Source organism: Nelumbo nucifera, chromosome 5, assembly GCF_055504915.1.
Source record: "Nelumbo nucifera cultivar China Antique chromosome 5, China Antique-T2T, whole genome shotgun sequence".
In the NCBI taxonomy this organism is placed as follows: domain Eukaryota; kingdom Viridiplantae; phylum Streptophyta; class Magnoliopsida; order Proteales; family Nelumbonaceae; genus Nelumbo; species Nelumbo nucifera.
This window is the reverse complement of record NC_142653.1, coordinates 8,023,707-8,042,711: the sequence shown is the minus strand read 5'-3', so window position 1 is coordinate 8,042,711 and position 19,005 is coordinate 8,023,707.

Below are 19,005 nucleotides of genomic sequence, written 5' to 3'. Positions count from 1 at the left end.
GCCTAAAGGAAAGTGAGATCCTAAGAGAGAGTGCATGAGCTACAACAAAAGGGGCATATTCGAGAGAGCATTAGTCCATGTGAAGTACCTGCATTACTAATACCGAAGAAGGATGGAAGTTGGAGGATGTGTGTTGATAGCCATGCCATCAACAAGATCACCATCTGATACAGATTTACCATCCCTTGATTGGATGATATGTTGGATTAGTTGGGAGGATCCACGATGTTCTCCAAAATTGACCTAAAGAGCATATATCATTATATCCGTATCAAGCATGGCGATGAATGGAAAATGGCATTCAAAACTAAGGAGGGCTTATATGAATGGTTGGTGATGCCCTTCGGACTGTCTAATGCTCCTAGCACGTTCATGTGACTAATGAATTAGGTACTCAAACCCTTTATCGATAAGTTTGTAGTGGTCTATTTTATTGATATTTTGGTACATAGCAAATTTAAGGGAGAGCATATACAATATCTACGAGAAGTACTGATGGTACTACAGGAGAACGAGCTTTATGTCAATCTAAAAAAGTGTCACTTCATGACTAATAAATTGAGGTTCCTTGGTTATATAGTTGGTGATGATGGGATACATGTGGATGATCAAAAGATCCAGGCTATTTGGGATTGGCCATCTCCAAAGACTGTGACAGAGGTACACAACTTTCATGGTTTGGCCACTTTTTATAGGAGATTCATCCAAAATTTCAGCAGCAACATTGTGGCCCCCATCACCAATTGTTTGAAGAAAGAGAAGTTCGAGTGGATAAAAGAGGCTGAAATAAGCTTTGCTGAAATCAAGGATAGGTTATCTTCTGCACCGGTACTAGCTTTACCAGACTTTGACAAAGTCTTCGAGCTAGAGTGTGAATGTTTGATGCCAATGGGGTTGGAATCGGTGGTGTTCTATCTCAAGAAGGTAAACCAATAGCCTACTTTAGTAGGGATGGCAATTTTCCCCATCCCTGACGGGGACCCGACTTCCCCAACTTAGTGGGGTCGGGGATGGGGATTGTTTTAGTGGGCGGGGATTGGGACTGGGACGGGGACGGGGATTAATAGGAATCCTCGATCAAGGTCGAGGTTGGGGTTGAGGATGGGGATTGAGATCCCCGCTCCGCCCTGGCCCGGTTATATATATATATATATTAAATGTTATTTATACTTAATATATATTATTATATTATTTATATTGTATATATCAAAACATATTTAAAACATTATATATATTTTAAGATTTTCATTTATTTTTCAAAAAAGTATTATTATCTAAAAAAATTCGAGGATTCAGGTCCCCATGGGGAACCTATCCTATCGGGAATTGGGGATGGAGGACAAAATTTATCCTTGATAGGGATCAGGGACGGGGATGGGGGTTAAGTTCAGAATTGGGATCTGGGATGGGAAATATGACCCCCACCCCGAACCTGCCCCGCTGTCATTCCTATACTTTAGTGAGAAATTAAATGAGGCACGGCAGAAGTGGTCAACATATGAACAGGAGCTGTATGTAGTTATTCGAGCTCTTAAAAATTGGGAGCATTATATTATTCAGCGGGAATATGTGATCTATTCAAACCACCAATCATTGAAGTATTTCAGAAATCAACGACACCTCAACAAGATGCATGCCAGGTGGGCAACTTTTTTAGAGCAATTTCATTATGTTATCAAACATAAATCTGGAGCTTCGAACTGTGTAGCTGATGCGTTGAGCAAACGCTCCACTCTGCTCATCATTATAAGTAATGAAGTTGTTGGGTTTGAGTGTTTGAATGAGCTTTATGAAACCAATGAGGACTTTGGCAACATATGGGAGAAATATACCACCAGACAATATATGGGTGATTTTCTTGTACATGATGGTTTTCTATTCAAGGGAAACAAGATGCGTCTCCCTAGAACATCCTTATAGGACAAGGTGATTCGTGAATTACATGTTGGGTGGCCATGTTGGCAGAGACAAAACAATCAACAACTTGGAAGAAAGGTATTATTGGCCTCAACTGAAGAAGGATGTCAAAAATTATGTGGGAAAGTGTCTTGTTTGCCAAGTTGCAAATGGGCAATCTCAAAACACAAGTCTTTACATGCCTCTACCAATGCCGTTAGAACCTTGGAAGGATTTATCTATGGACTTTGCGTTAGGACTCCCCAAAATTCAAAGAGGAGTAGATTTTGTGTTCGTGGTAGTTGATCGATTTTCAAAGATGGTGCATTTCATTCTTTGCCACAAGACTACTGATGCAGCGCATGCGGAAAAATTATTCTTCTAGGAGATTGTACACATGCAAGGAGTGCCTAAGTCCATCACCTCAAATTGGGACAGTAAGTTTATAGCTCACTTCTAGTTGACTTTATGAAAGTGGTTCAATACTGAACTTAATTTCTGTAGCATGGCACATCCTCAAACAGATGGATAGACTGATGTAATAAACAGAACTCTGGGCAATTTGATTAGGAGCATCTGTGGTAGCAAGCCTAAACAGTGGGACAACACTTTGGCTCAAGCATAATTTGCATTTAATAGCATTGTTTATAGTTCAATGGGGAGATCTCCATTCTCCATCGTCTACACAAAGGAGCCTAGGCATGTTCTAGATCTGGTAATGTTGCCTAACTTTTTGGCATGAGTGTCGTAGCTAGAGCCATGGCTGAACATCACCAAGCTACTATAGCGGAGGTGAAACAAAAGCTAGAAGAGTCCAACGCCAAGTATAAGGCAGCAATTGGCAAGCGACGATGAACGAATGTATTTGATGTAGGAGACTAGGTGATGGTGTTCTTGCGTAAGGAATGATTCCCTGTTGGTACCTACAGCAAATTGAAACCGAAGAAGTATGGTCTCTACTGGATCTTAAGGAAACTCAACGACAAAACTTATGTTGTTGATCTTCTTGAGGACATGAATATCTCTAGGACCTTCAATGTTGTTGATTTGTACGAGTACTTTCCATCTAATGGTCCAGCTTATCTAGAGATTAACTCAGGGATGAGTTTCTTTCAAGTGGAGGGGAATGATACAGAGCATCTTGCAAATAAATACATGGAGCAATTGGATAGGAAGAAATTGCCCAAAAAGGAATGAAAGGATGAAAACGCATAGTCCTACGGAAACACGCAACTTTCTTATTTGTTTCATTTTTTGAGTTTCCTAGTCTTAGTAGAGTTGTCTCATTTTCTATTTGTTTCCTTAGGAATTGGTTTCTTAGTTTAAGTTTGTAATTAAGAGCATATAAAAGGGACCCTAAGCCTTTGTTTACAAGTAGTGAATTTCAAATACAATTTCTTTAGAGAGTTTCTCTTATTTTCTGGCGCATTACCAAAATTTCAACCTAGTGGATTCTAGGTCTTTTCTTATCAGCGTGTAGCTTGCACGATATCAATCTCAATCATGGTTTCCATCCTGCGTCACTAAAGAAAAAAAAGTAACAAGATTAAAAATCGGATACCAACCAGATGGAGAAATCCATGGGGCAGAGCTAGGGGTGGTAGAGGGGAACCATCCCCCCCCCTCCATCCCTATGCCTTGAAACTCCCCCTAGTAGCTATTTAAATCCCACATATATTTTGCCCCTTCTACCCATGGTTCCCATCTTTTGGCCCCTTATCCATGTTTATTACGCTTTGGCCCCCCTCAATAAAATATTCTAGGTTTGATGCTTAAATTCCATCAAAATTAATTTTGATGCCTCTTGCGTGAATGGAAATTGCTCAATTGGTTGCTTTGCAAGAGACCATTTGGGGAAATTAATTGATTTAAAAGCCTATAAAATTGGGATAATTACAATTAGCCTAACTGAGGCTTGGGCTGCTTGGAAAGCCCACAATTTAGTAGGAACTTTCAACAATAGATGTATATCAATTGAAGGAGACTCCAAACTGTCATTGACTGCCTTAAGAACAGGATAAAGATGCTATGGAGATTGAAGACCATCATTGACGACTACAAGATGATATGCCAAAACTTCCAATGAGAATTTGACTCTCAGCATGTCTATAGGGAATCCAATAAATTTGCAGACTGGTTAGCAAATCAAGTCCATATTTCTTCTGTATAACCTGCTTCAATTCTTAGAGCTTTATCCTTTATCAGTTGTATGGATTATTGGGGACGTGCTACCCCAAAGCTGTGTAGCCACTTTTGTATCTCTCGATTTATCAAAAAAAAAAAAAAGAGTTTATGATTGTGGGATATCCTGTCCAACTCTAAGGGCCCACATTTAATGAATATCAACCTACCAAAAGATAAAACAGGGGGGAATTAAGAGGTAAAATGTACATTTCCGTTAACTTAGAAGTTTGTCATCTCTTAAATACAATAATTTCCGCCCACAATGGTTCCTTTCTCAAATATAAATCATTCTTCCTAGACTTGGGCATTTTACCTTTTTTGATGGCGACCTTATGGCATTATACTTCACAACAGCTCTTTGTCATATTGATGGAAGACTCTAACCTTAATAAGCTCAAAGCAATTAGACTTCTTTCTGAAGCAAGTAATAAGTTGTTATGACAAAATGGCCGATCATCCCAATTCTCAAATATTAAGATTCAGTTTGGAAAGGAGTGTAAATACATATGTACTGTACAAAACCTTGTATTTTGTATTTCTAAATATTTCTGCTATAATATCCAAAATCTCATGCTACCATAAATCATTTAGCTAAGAGGATGTAGTTATTTTTGAGTAGTTACTCAAATTCACATGACTGCTACCGGTTAGGTGGTAGAATAGAAAAAGCCCTACACATATATAAGGGAGGATGAGGCAAATTAGTTGCATCCAAACTTTGTTATTAAGATTGATTTCTTCTTAAATCTTCCGTCTAAAAGCTTAATAAATATCAAGTTGTTCTTAAAAAGGCTATTACCCAATGTCGTCGGTCATAGCTTTTTGGGGTCTTAGGTGGGATAGACTAATATTATTCTAAAACTTTGACATTTTTTACACAAAGTGATTGATTTTATGTTTGAACTTTGACATATTCTTGTGCTAGCCAGCCCAAGATTTTACCAAACGATGGCTCGAAAGTAGGATGCTATTCTTATGTTGATAACATTTTCCATCTCCAATATTTTTAGATTATGGTATTCCACTCAATTGGTTATATGGGTAACCTTAATTTAGCTATGAAGTTTCAAAGAAAATTAATAATTTGCAACATAAAAGGGTAAAAAAACTTAAACTTACCCGAAGGTTTTAAAATAGATTTAAAAATATTTTGTGATTTTTTTTACCTTTTATTTCCTTTCAAAATTTCAATAAGAGTCAAAGAGAAGACCATGTAAATAAATTAGGCCTTAGGTGCAATTAAGGGTGTCAATGGACTGGTTTTGGACTGGACCCCATCCAGTCCTAAATCAGTTTGGATGGATTGGATGGACCAACAAGACATATTAGATTAAACCAATCTGGTCCAAATTACTTATTAGATTGGATTGGACCTGGTCCGTCCGTAATAAATTCATATTGGATTGGGTTAGATTAAACCATTATCTAGTCCATTGATATAAGATAAGAATATAGGCATTAATGAACATGGTTTGGATTGAAAACAATCTATATGAAAACGAATTTGAACAGATTGGATGGTCCAGACATTGAATTGGACCGATCTAAAATGGTCCAAAATATTCATTGGATTGTATTGGACCTGATCCATTTGTAATGGACTCACATTAGACTGGAACTCCAATCCAATTTACACCCCAGGGGATGGTATATTAGCACCAAGTGCAAAATGTGACTCCAGTCCAAAACCAAATTATAGCAGATTGATCCAGATTGGCAAATAAATTACCGTGCTTGTCGAGTTAACCCTTCATAGATTCCGGAAAATTAAATAAATGAGGATCTGAAATTTTGTGGACAAAATCTTTTGGATTTGAACTTCAATGTAATGTACCTTCGGGAGCATGGATTGAAGGAATTGGAATCTCTTACCAATAAAACATGTTCCAACCCCTACCAATATCATCTAAAACTGCACAATCTCATAGACTGAGACCATCATATATGAGATGTGTGTCAGACTATGTTGGTAGGGAGTTGAAACGAACTCAGATTGAAGCAGCTCAATGCAACAGAGTTATATTTGTTCTGAATCCATCTGAATTCTCATTTAACAATCCAAGTAAATTTAGATTCCTCTTCTCACAATCATTCACCAGGAGAAGAAGCTTGGTTTGAAGATTCCTACTAGAATATGATGTTGTGATGCCTTCACCACCTATATCCCTGTTTGACTAGATCTCCATACTTTTGAAGACCAGCATGGTCAACAAACCTCCTGAAATTCTATAAATAGGAGCTTAAGCTTCAGTAACTATCAACAGTCAAAAAGGTACCACAGAGATTCTTCAAAAACCTGGGGAATCTCAAACAACTACGGTTATCAGATTAGGAATGGTAACGGGGCGGGGATCATATTCTCCTTCCCCGACCCCGATTCTAAAATTAACCCCATCCCTATCCCCGATCCCTGTCGGGGATAAAATTTGTCCTCCATCTCCAATCCCCACCGGGGATGGGTCCCTTGTACGGAGCCGAATTCCTGAAATGTATAAAAATTTTAAATTATAAAGTTTTAAATATGTTTTGATATATACATAATATAAATAATATAATAGTATATTTGATATAAATAACATTTAACATATATAATTGGAGGTGGGGCGGGGCGGGGCAGGGGCCTCAATCCCCATCCCTGGCCCCATCGGGCCGGGGAAATCGGGTCCCCGTTGGAAATGGGGAAAATTACCATCCCTATATCAGATTTTCAATACAAGTCTTATCTGTTAAAGGGTAAAATTGGGTTTTAAAATTTTAAAATTAATTCACATGTTAGGTTTTCATAAATGGAGGGTATATTTAAGTCCAATGGGTCATCCCAAGGCCCCGTTCACTTTTCGGTAAGTTATTTACCCGAGTAAATACAATTATTTGGGTAAGTTTTCCTTGGGAAACACTTACCCATGTTCTTATATTTCCCAAGTAAAAAAAGGAAATGACCATTTTATCCATAAAAATTCATTATTAAAAGGGGTATTTTTGTCCCATTCAAGTGTTGGAAACTCTCCCCCTAGGTGGGAAAATTATTTACCCACCTAGAAGATGGGTATCACTTACCTAGATAAGTGATACCTAGGAAAATAAACTTTCCCAGATCCCCACATTAATCTGAAAAAAGAACATGATATTCTTGGTCAATGGGAATCAAAATCCCATTGACCTACTTTCCACTCTCAAAATCTAAAAAAAGAATGCCCCCCAAAAGGCATATTTAAGACTATTTTAAAACTTCAGGGTATGTTTAAGTCTTTTACCCCTTTTTTTTATATAGTGCTGGCAAATTTCCTACAAAAATATTTCACCTATATCTTCTGCAATTTTTTACAGCCAGAGTTTTGTTTTCTACCCCCTTCTTTAAAGGGCAAAAGAAAGAATAACTTTCATGGAGAGGAGTATATAGTTCAAATATTTTACCTGATTTTTTTGTACTTGTTTTATATTTTATAGTGAAACATTACATAACAAAAAGTTTCTAACTTTTTTGGTTTGTGCTACAGTTTCTTCTAAGACCCTTGTAGTGGTACTGTTCAACCCTTATCCCTATCATGGGATCTTAATTCTTTTGTGTTTGTTTTGAAGCCAAACAAATTTGTAATTCTTATTCCCAGAAAACCTTTCTCTTCTTCCCCGAAAGAACATCTTTGTTGGATTTTTCTCTAGTAAGGAAATTTGACTCTGCTCCCCCGTCCAAACAGACCAAATAACATAAATATTGGCAATACTTAAAATCCCAACTTCACATGATCATGCGCAATAGGAAATACCACTCTTCTCCTGGGGATCCCATTGGAAACCCACAACTTGACCATCACAAAAAACAATCTAACTATTTTATATTGACCAATTTTGGGTACAAATTTTGTTCCCATTTTAAATGCAATAACATCAGACTTTCATTTTTAGAAATAGATGTAAAAACTGAATTGAAGTTCATCAATTTTGGCTTAAAAAGATTGTCCTCAATTTTACATTATACTCGTACCAAAATGCAGGTTCTTTGTCTTCAACCATTAAATTACAAAGAATTTTGGTAATCAGACTTCTGATGCGGTCTCAACTAGCTGACCTAAAGCACTTCATAACTGTTTCACTTTGTTTCTTTTTTTTTTTCCCTTTTTCTTGTTTCTTTTTTTCTACGCCTGCCTAACTGTTAACTTGCAGAAGCGTTTATTGACGTGGGGTAATGGATGGTGATCCTTCCTCTTCCTTCCAAAAAGCAAAATAAATGATTGTGGGTTTCAAAGGATATACATTACGATAAGAAATTTTGACTTCTGAGTCAATATGATGTGATGCACGTCTGTTGTCTACCTTTAATTCAAGAAATAAATGATGGACAGTTCAGCTTTCTTTTTGATACATGGACAGTTCAACTTATGGGTCGGATAATAACCAATTTCATTAGGCTCAGTTTGAAAGAATATAAATGTAAATATATATAGTATAAATACATGCAAAATAATACAAAACAGAAAATTTTGTACTCAATAAATTTGCATTTGTAGTCCTTCCAAGTTGAATCTTATGGGCAAACGAGGGTGTTTTATACTGTGGTGTTGCACTGCTGTTGTGTTTTGGGTTAATCAATATATATTTCTATTTAAATGTTATATTTGATATTTCTCTCACATCATTTTTCTAATTAAATGATATTCATATAAGATGTGACAACAATTATTTCTTATATATTTGTATTGATGAGTCAAAATACAATGACAATACAATGTGAATATATCGAACACTGCTTTAAATTAATTAAAATCTAAATAATGATGGAGCCTATCTACAGGGTGTCAACCGTATTCGAAAATTCGATTTTGAATTCGAGATTCGATATAATCGAATCGGATTTAAATAATTTGAATGTCTAATCGATTAAATTCAGATATTCTATTCATACCGAATAATTAATCGGATTCAGATTCAGATATGACCTAATTCGATTTGATAAATATCCAAATTTGATTGATTATTTAATTCTTATATATAATATATAAAATATTTAAATGTCTAATATAATTTATATATAATAATTAAATTATATGAATAATTTATATACTTATATATTTTATATAAATAAAATATTTATTTTATATATTTACTAATTACCTAAAATAATTAATTAGTTGAATTCGATTCGAATTCAGATATCGGATTTTTTAATTGGGTTCAACCTCGAATATTGCCTGGTCCGATTCGAATTCAATCTGTTTACACCCCTATCTATATGTAGGGCTGCCAACGGGTTGGGTCTAGGTCGGAGCTAGATAGAACCGGAACCAATCCAACATGAAATGTTGAGGATTCTGACCCGGAACTGGTCCCAATAGGATCTATAATTTTTGGGCCCAAAACCGAACTAATCGGTTCTTAGGACAATCGGGTCTGACCCGATAGACTCAATTATAATAAATAAAAAATAAATATTTATATTTAATGTATATATTAAATATTCTATATATAATTTATTTATTTAATATATTATATATAATTGACCCGTCAGTTCCAATTCCGGGAATTAAAACCAGCACAATCAATTTGGATCCATCGGATCCATTGAGTCGAACCCGACCCATTGACAGCCCTATCTATGAGGCTAACAAAGCTTCAACAGCTTATGTACTAACTCAAAAAATGATTGCAAGGTATTGGCAACAGGAGTTACGATCCAAGCAAACCAACCATCTCATACTGAGTGGCATGCAATCCTCCTGGAATTACAGGAAGCAAAAAGTGGGAACATTAAGGATATCACTATTTTCCGCGATGCATTAAGCAAAAAGTGGGAAAATCAAGGATATTACTATTATATAAACAGAAACCAAAACATACTTGCTCATGCTATATAGCTCACTAGCTCAGCAAGTGTGTAGAAGAGGATCACAGCTACTGTTTCAACTACCTTTCAAAGGGCTAGATGTAAATATTTTCAAGAATATAATATAATCTCTTTTCATGGGAAAAGAAAAAAAGAACAACCACTAAGGCGGTAAAGCTCACCACTCGCACTGAATTCATAGGCTTAACTTTTTTTAATCATACATTGTGCCAAAAAGGGAAATGAAAAAAAAAAGTAAAAAACATAATATAATCAAAATAACGCAACATAATTTTGATATCATCCGGAAATTGTGTGTGTTTAGAATCGTGGGCATTTATTCATTAAATATTTGTATTTGATTTATTTGCAAAATCAAGAAAAACAATAATGAATTTGTTTATTGACACTTAGGCATCACATCAGTAAGGCAGTGAATAAACGCCTACTCATTGGAAAAGTCAATTTAAGGGCATATTTTAAGGTCGAGCCTACATCAGACCTGCAAATTTTAGGGCCAGGCTTGGGCTTAATACTTCAAGCCTGGCCCAACTCACATATATTTAAACTTACACATTTTGTGTATAATGTATACATGCTATTTTACATTATATTATATATTTAATATATAAATATTATAACATGACATGTATAATTTATATTATATGTAATATTTTATATTATATAATGTATAAAATAAGTTTATATACATGTTATATCATTTAATATATAGATATATAATATTTTATATATGAGTGACATTGGCCCGGAATCAAGTCTAGCTTGGCCCAAAACCCTGGGCCGGGCTGGGCCCAGACCTAAGTTATAGCCCTTATCATAAGCGCAAAGCCCAGCCCAGCCTATGAATCACCCCTAATATTCACTGTTTAATTTCAACAGAAGATAATACACCACCTGCAGCCATAAATGAAATGAAACCAAAATATCCTCCATCGCAAGAGAGGGGCAGGAAATTCACTCCCCATTCCCATCCCGGTCCCGAGTCGAGTATTACTATCAATCCTCATAAGCTGGGTACTCAATGGGAATGAAAATTGTCATCCTTAATATGTTGTTCCTTCAAATACGGAGGTATTGGATGCAGGATATGAGATACACAACTGCGGGTAGCCTTTTCCCAAGCCTCTAGCAAATTACGTACTTTTGCTACAGCAAAACCGTGTGTGGGAGAAGAGGATGGGTTGGTCTGTCTGTGTTTGAAAATTGGAGTGGCAAAACAGGTCCCTGAAATTGGGATCCTAACTCAACAATCTCTTATTTGGAACACGAGAAGAAACCTCTAAGAATTTAGAATTTACCTCAATGCTCAGTTTGGAAGGAATACAAATACAAATTTATAGAGTGCAAAATCTTAGATTTTGTATTATTTTGTATATATTTGTACTATACATATATGCATTTGTACTCCTTCCAAACTGAGCGAAAAGAGGAAAAGTGGACATGAGGGAAAGTCAATTTATCTATCTCTTCCTTTATTTTTTTTTTCTCTTTTTCACATTCTCCCTTCTCTATCAGGGTGTTTATGGGTGTGGGGAATTTTTAGAAGTTTCCTTGCTTGTTGTCACTCTGTTAGTCTAAAAACATTGTAAATTGGGGGCCCATACCCATATGGAACCCAATATCAATACATTCAACATACCCAAATACGAAATACCCTCAATTGAGTCATACCCAAATACCATACACAGTAGCTCTGAATAAATCAAGCGGGCAGTAACACTTGCTCAAGTGTTGCAATATAAAACCGGGAATTGTGAATATGACCCAAGGAGGCTGCGTCTACAGTGAAGTTTTCTCGGTATATTTCTTGTGCACATGTTGTTAGAGAGCCATATTTATACTGGTATCTCTAGCACACAACAATACAGAATTTTACTATTAGAAGGGAGAGCCCTTCTTATCCGACAATTCACCAACCACCTTGACTTGATCAGCCTCTTGCATCAAGGGACAAGTGTCCCACAAGGTAGGATTAGTCGCCCAGATTTTCTCAACTAACTTGCCAAATTCTGACCACACCAAGCAAATAAATAGCTGACGTGGTCATTATTTGTTTATCTGTAAATAAGCACAAATAATGGGAGTCAAAAACAAAAAATATTTACCCATTGGTATAGGCTATGCCATCGACCATAGGATTTATCCATACACCAAGGTTGTTCTGAATCGAGGGCATCTAGCCACTTAGATCAACATCTCCCACTTGGCCATGTAGGCTCGAGATTTCAGCTAGCACTTGAGACCCATACTAAGTTTATGCCTTTTGAAGTTTTCACCTGTAATAGGCTTAGTAAAAGGGTCAGCTAGCATATCTCTAGAAGGCACATACTCTATCCAGATCTCTTTCCTTTGGTAGATATCAAACAAGTATCTGTATTGAAGCTCTATATGTCTTCCCTTAGGGCCAACTTTCCCGTTCTTTATGGTTTGAATGGCAGCTTCATTGTCATTGTAAATTAGGGTTGAGACACAGTTCAGGCCTTCCACCTTAAGTTCAGAGGCTGCATTACTGCATGTAATGAACTCCGCTTCCATTGTAAATTTAGCAACACAACCTTGTTTTTTGCTGGCCCACGAAACTGCTCCTCCTCCTAAGAGAAAGACATAGCCAATTGTTGATTTTCTATCATCAACATCTCCTGCAAAGTCAGCATCACTATACCCTACTAGTTCCAATTCACCACAAGAGTAGGTTAGCTTAGTATTTTTAGTTCCCTGGAGATATCTAAAAATTCTATTTATTGCATTCCGATGAGATAATCCTAGGTTACTTTGAAATCTGCTAACCAAGCTAACGACAAAACTTAAATCAGGCCGAGTGCAGAGCATGGCATACATAAGGCTGCCTACAGCTTGAGCATAAAGCTTCTTAGACATTTCTTCATTTTCTTGTTCATTTGATGGGCACATTTCTATTGTTAGTTTTGTTCCCATAATTATTGGAGTGTCAACCAATTTGTATTCATCCATTCTAAATTTCTTAATGATGGAGTCTATGTATCTTTCTTGTGATAGGGCCAAAGTTCTTGTTTTCCCATTTCTCTCTATCTTTATTCCAAGAACAAAAGAAGCATCACCTAAGTCTTTCATTTCAAATTTAGAGTTTAAGAAACTCTTTGTCTTTTCTATTAAATTCATATCGTTTCTAGCAATCAAGATATCATCCACATAAAGAGATAACAACACAATGGAACTCCCACTATTTAGGACATAAACACAGTGATCAAAAGTATTAGGAACAAAACCAAGTTTTGTAATTGCATTGTGAAAAATATAATACCACATACGAGGAGATTGTTTTAAACCATACAAGGACCTTTTTAATTTGTATACTTTTTCTTCTTATCCCTTTATTACATATCCCTCTGGTTGTTGCATATAAATTTCTTCATTAAGTTCTCCATTTAAAAAGGCAGTATTTACATCCATTTGGAATAGTTCCCAATCAAAATAAGCTACTAAAGCAAGTAATATTCTAATAGAGGTGAATCTAGTAATTGGAGAATATGTTTCTTCAAAATCAACTCCCTCTTTTTGTGTGTAGCCCTTAGCTGCCAATCTAGCTTGGTACTTTTCTATTAATCCATCTGATTTTTATTTCCTTTTAAGTATCCATTTACAGCCTATAATTTTCCTACCTTTAGGTGGTTTGACTAAATCCCACACATGATTTCTAACCATTGAATCAAACTCTTTATCCATGGCTGTTTTCCATTTTTCATGATCAAAAGAAGTCATTGCTTCAGTAAAATTTAAAGGATCAGTTTCATAATCAATTATGTAGTCAGTTTTAGGGCCGTTCACGGGTCGGGTTGGGTCAGTTTATTGGCGTTTTCCCAACCGACCCGACCTGGTCGGTTTACCTAGAAATGAAACCAAAACCGACCCAATACTAAGTAAAACCGACCTGGTTGGTTTGAATCGGTTTGGGTCGGTTTTGTGAATGATTCTCTCGGTGTGAACGGTAAAGGATTCAAGTCTAAGAAAGCAAAGGCCTGGATGCCTGGAAATTAAAAATGATTTGATGGATTAAAACTGATATTTTATATATCAGAAATTATATATATATATATATGTCGGTTCGGTTTTGGTTTTCACACATGAAAACTGAAACCAAACCGAACCATCGGTTTATGCTTTTTTGTAACCCGAAACCGACCGGTGCTGAAGAAAAACCGGCCAACTTGGGTTGGTCGGTTGGGTCTTGTTATGAACAACCCTAGTCAGTTTGGAAAGTATAAAAGTCTTTGTATTTACTAGAGGGAATTCTTTCTCTTTGAATTCTAGTGATTGTATCAACTTTAGGTGATTCACTAGTGTTAGGACTATCAACAGCCTTTTCTTTTTCTATTTCAAAGATGTCAACTAATTTCTTTGGATCATTTGGGTCAACTTTGTCTTCTAGGAATTCAGCATCCCTGCTTTCAACTAGTTCAATTGATCCATCAGATTTGTGTCTCACAAATCTATATCCCTTTGATGTTTCAGAGTGTCCTATGAAAGTTGCTCTAGAGCTTTTGGAGTCTAACTTATTTCTAAGTTGATTTGGTACCCATACAAAAGCAGAGGATCCCCAAATTTTCATATTTGTAAGATCAGGTTTTCTTCCTATCCAAAGTTCATAAGGAGTTAGTTTATTGATTTTTGTTGGGACTCTATTTAAAATATAGACTGTTGTGGCTATTACTTCCCCTCAAAAATGATTTCCTAAGTTTGAATGGCTTAGCATGGACTTTGTCATATCTAGGAGGGTTCTATTTCTCCATTCAGCTACCCCATTTTGTTGGGGTTTGTAAGAGATAGTCAACTGATGTAAGATTCCATTTTCTAAACAATAATCATTGAACAATTCATAGGTGTATTCTCCACCCCTATCACTTCTAAGTATTTTCATTTTCTTTCCTACTTGATTTTCAACTAAGGTTTTAAACTCCTTGAATTTTTCTAGGACTTTAGATTTTTTATTTAGCAAATAGATAAAACCGTATCTTGAGTAGTCATCTATAAAGGTTACAAAGTATTCCATCTTTCTATAGGTTTTCACATTAATTGGTCCACAAACATCAGAATGTATTATTTCTAAAATTTCTTCAGATTTTTTAGCCTTTCCAAATGGTTTTCTATGCATTTTTCCCTTTAAACAAGGTTCACATGTCTTAAAGTTTATATTCATTTTTGGTAACAAGTCATTGTCACACATCCTCTTTAATTTGTCCCTATTCATATGGCTAAGTCTTAAATGCCATTTATATGAATCTAAGCAAATAGAGAAAACACAATCAATATAAACAGAAGCATTGGCAATTTTATTATTAACATTCAATCGATACAAACCATCTTCTCTAGTTCCCCACAAAAGAATTCTCCCATGTTTCCCTATGGATACTTCCCCATTCCTAAAACGGACTTCAAACCCCTTTTCATCAAGACGAGGTACAAAAATAAGATTCTTCCTAAGGCTATGAACATACAAAGTATCAGATAGAATAAAATTGGTCTCTTCTTTTACAAGAATTTTCACAATCCCTACCCCTAGGACATCACAATAAGAGTTGTTTCCCATAAATGATTTATGTTAGCCTGGTTGCATCTCTTTCAAGTCAAGGAAAGCTTCTTTGGATCTTGCAACATGTTGAGATGATCCGGAATCAATCCACCAAGAGCTCGAGTCAGAATCAACTATGAATGACTCTGAAACCACACAAATTATGTCCTTGGTGTTAGTACCAGGATTTTGTTTCTTTTTGGAGCAATTATATTTGGTGTTCCCCGGAGCACCAAAGTTGAAACAAATCACATTCTTTTTTCCTTTATTAAAGTTAGTCTTTTTGAACCACTTTCCTTTTCCCTTCTGAAATTTAGGTTTAGGCTTCTCACTTGATTTAGTTGGTTCAGATGGAGTGGGTTTAGTAACTAAGGCTTGAGAGTTATTCTTTTTATTTCTTCTCTTAGCCTCAACAGCAAGTAACATGGGGAGATTCTGCATAGTGATGTTTTGGCCAGAGAGGTTAAGGGATATAGCTACTTGTTCCCAAGATTTAGGTAAACTATGTAGAATTGTAGATAATTGTACTTTGTCTGGGATGGAATTTCCTACAGCTGCTAATTCTTTAGCTATTACAATCATTTTGTTAACATTTTCAACAATAGGATCATCTTCTTTTATTGCAAAACCATAAAATTTTTCTATCAATAACTGGATGTAAGATTCAGTAACCTTCCCACAAGTTTCAGTAACAGCATCAAACATATTTTTGGCATATTTATATTCTTCAAATAACATTTCAATATCAAGTTCTATAAAAGTCAGAATAGTAGAACGAGCTATCTTATTATCCTTTTCATATTTATTATGTTTTCTAGTTTCAGCAAGAGTGGCATTTTCACTAGGAACTGGAGGAATATCATCATCTAATATGTAATCTAAACAATCTTGTGCCAGTATCTGTCTAATCCTCCTTTTCCAGATTGGATAATTAGTTCCATTAAGTTTTTCAGTTCTACTTAATTCTACAGCTACAGCTTTACTAGCCATATTCAATATGCAACTAAAAAACCGTAATCTGAATAGGAGTACTTAGCTCTGGTTACGCCAGCCCACGACTATTGTCTCACTGATTATCCATTGATATCAGTTTGCTCCCACTGTTGATGGTATTTGTACCGGTTTGAGTTCCAACCGAAGTTCAACCCCCAAGTATTACATGCAAATAAAAGAGAGAAGAAAAAAGGTTGAAATTTTGTTTTCAACAAATTTATTTTATCTTTATGACAGAGATAGTTTATAGTTGGAATAAATTGAAAAAGCTTAAAACAACTCACCGAATGAGAAGAACAGAGATTCTGGAACTAAGAATTTTAATCGCTAACCAGAGTGCTGGAACCACCAATCAACGAGTAGCCATCATACCAGATAATATCAGTTCAAACACATAAGTCGATCAGCAAAGGTGTTCGATTGCCTCCTTCCAGATCAATTAGATTCGAGAATATTCTTGGATTGAACTGAAGAAAACGGCGAGAATGGGCGTGATTCGAAATAGAGAAAAACTTCCACAGATGGATGTGAAGAAGATGGCAAGAATCGCCTCCTTCCAGATCAATAGAGGATCACTTCTGTGAAAACTCTACTCGGATTTGGAGTCGCCTTCACTGATCTAGTTCGTAGATTAAAGAAGAACCGCACGTGGGGGAAAGAGGGAAGGAAGACTCTCTGTCGCCGATCTGCTTCAAGTGCCGATTCGAATGAGGGAAGAAAGAAATCTCTATGTTGCCGTTCGAAGAGAGAAAGCAGCCGAAGCGAGAAAACAACCTCAGTGATCTTGCATCGGGCAAACGAAAATGAGAAGAAAGGGTTTAAATAGAGAGCCTCGATATGGTGTAGCAGGGTCTATTGTATTCGACTAAAACCTGACTCTGATACCGACATTGCATAGTAGCTTTGAATAAATCAAACGGGCTATAACACTTGCTCGTAGACCTGGCAATTGGGTTGGGTGGGTCGGGTTCGGGTTGGGTCAAGGTACCTCGGGTTGATTTCGGATCGGGTTGAATTTCGGGTTGGATTGTCAAATGTTAGACCCTAACCCTAAACATTTTGAGTTAGGGTTGACCCATGGGTCAATTTGGATCATCCCAAAGAATAATTGAAATTTAAAAAATAAAGAAAAATTATATGAAAATGTCAAAATTAAAAGAATTAACCTTAAACTTCCAAATATAAAATAAAAAACTTGAACATTTAACAATTTAAAGAGTAAACAATAAAAAGTAAAGACTAAATAGAAAAAATTAAAGAGTGAAAAACTTCTAACAATGCATAAATAATCCTAATTAGACTTGACAGTCGGATCAGCGGGTTGACCCATGACCCAACCCAACCCAGTTTTTTTTTATTGGGTCTAATCGGGTCACTTTTTACATTCGGGTAGCTAATATGAGACCCTAACCCTGTTTTTTCGGGTTGGTTGGGTCGGATTTGCGGGTTGGGTCAACTTTTTGCCAAGTCTACTTGCTCAAGTACTCCAATATAAAACCGAATACTGAATATGACCCAAGGAGGCTGCGTCTAGTGAGGTTTTCTCAGTATATTTCTTGTGTACAGGTTGTTAGACTAGAGAGCCATATTTATACCGATACCTTTAGCACACAACGGTACAAAATTTTACTATTGGAAGGGAGGGCCCTTCTTACTCGAGAATTCACCAACCACCTTGACCTCATCAGCCTCTTGGATCAAGGGACAAGTGTCCCACAAGATAGAATTAGTTGCCCAGATTTTTTCAAATACCTTGCCAAACTCTGACCACACTAATCAAATAAATAACTGATATGGTCATTGTTTGTTTATCTATAAATAAGCACAGGTAGTGGGAGTCAAAAACAAAAAATATTTACCCATGGTGTAGACTATGCCATCAGCTGTAGGATTTTATCCCTACACCAACGTTATTCTGAATCGAGGGCATCTGACCACTCATATCAACACCTCTTTCTCTCTTTTTGTTTGTAAGACTTTGGAAGTCAGAATACAACTACAAGTGTCAAGTCCATTAGTTTACATTTAACTTTTGTCTTTTTTCTTCATTAATAATGCTTATGGGATCACATGACTTAGGTTTTTCATGGTACACGGATTCCCTTTCCCGTGGTTACATGTGCTTATATTCTCCCAAAAATGACTAAGTATGTTATCGCATTTAGGGTGCAAATAGATGGGATACCCCCAAATTTGTTTAAAATATATATGATAAAAATGGCTAAAAAATGCTTTTTCTTTGTATAGGTTATTTTGTTTATTTTTCCTATTAATAGTTAAATCAGATTTGGCCAAATTCAAATATCTAACATCTTTATCGAATTCAAATTTGAATTAACCTTTATAAGATCCATCAGATCATTGGATTAGAATGTATATAAGATTTTCATTATCAATTGATTTTGAATATACCCTGATTTGAATTTCATCTAATCCGTTTACATCCTTAATTGAATTTGCACAAAATTTGTACCATTCACTAATAACCATGTCCTTATGTGAGGCCATCTTTTTATACTACGAACTTAGGTATTTTGTAACTTAAGTG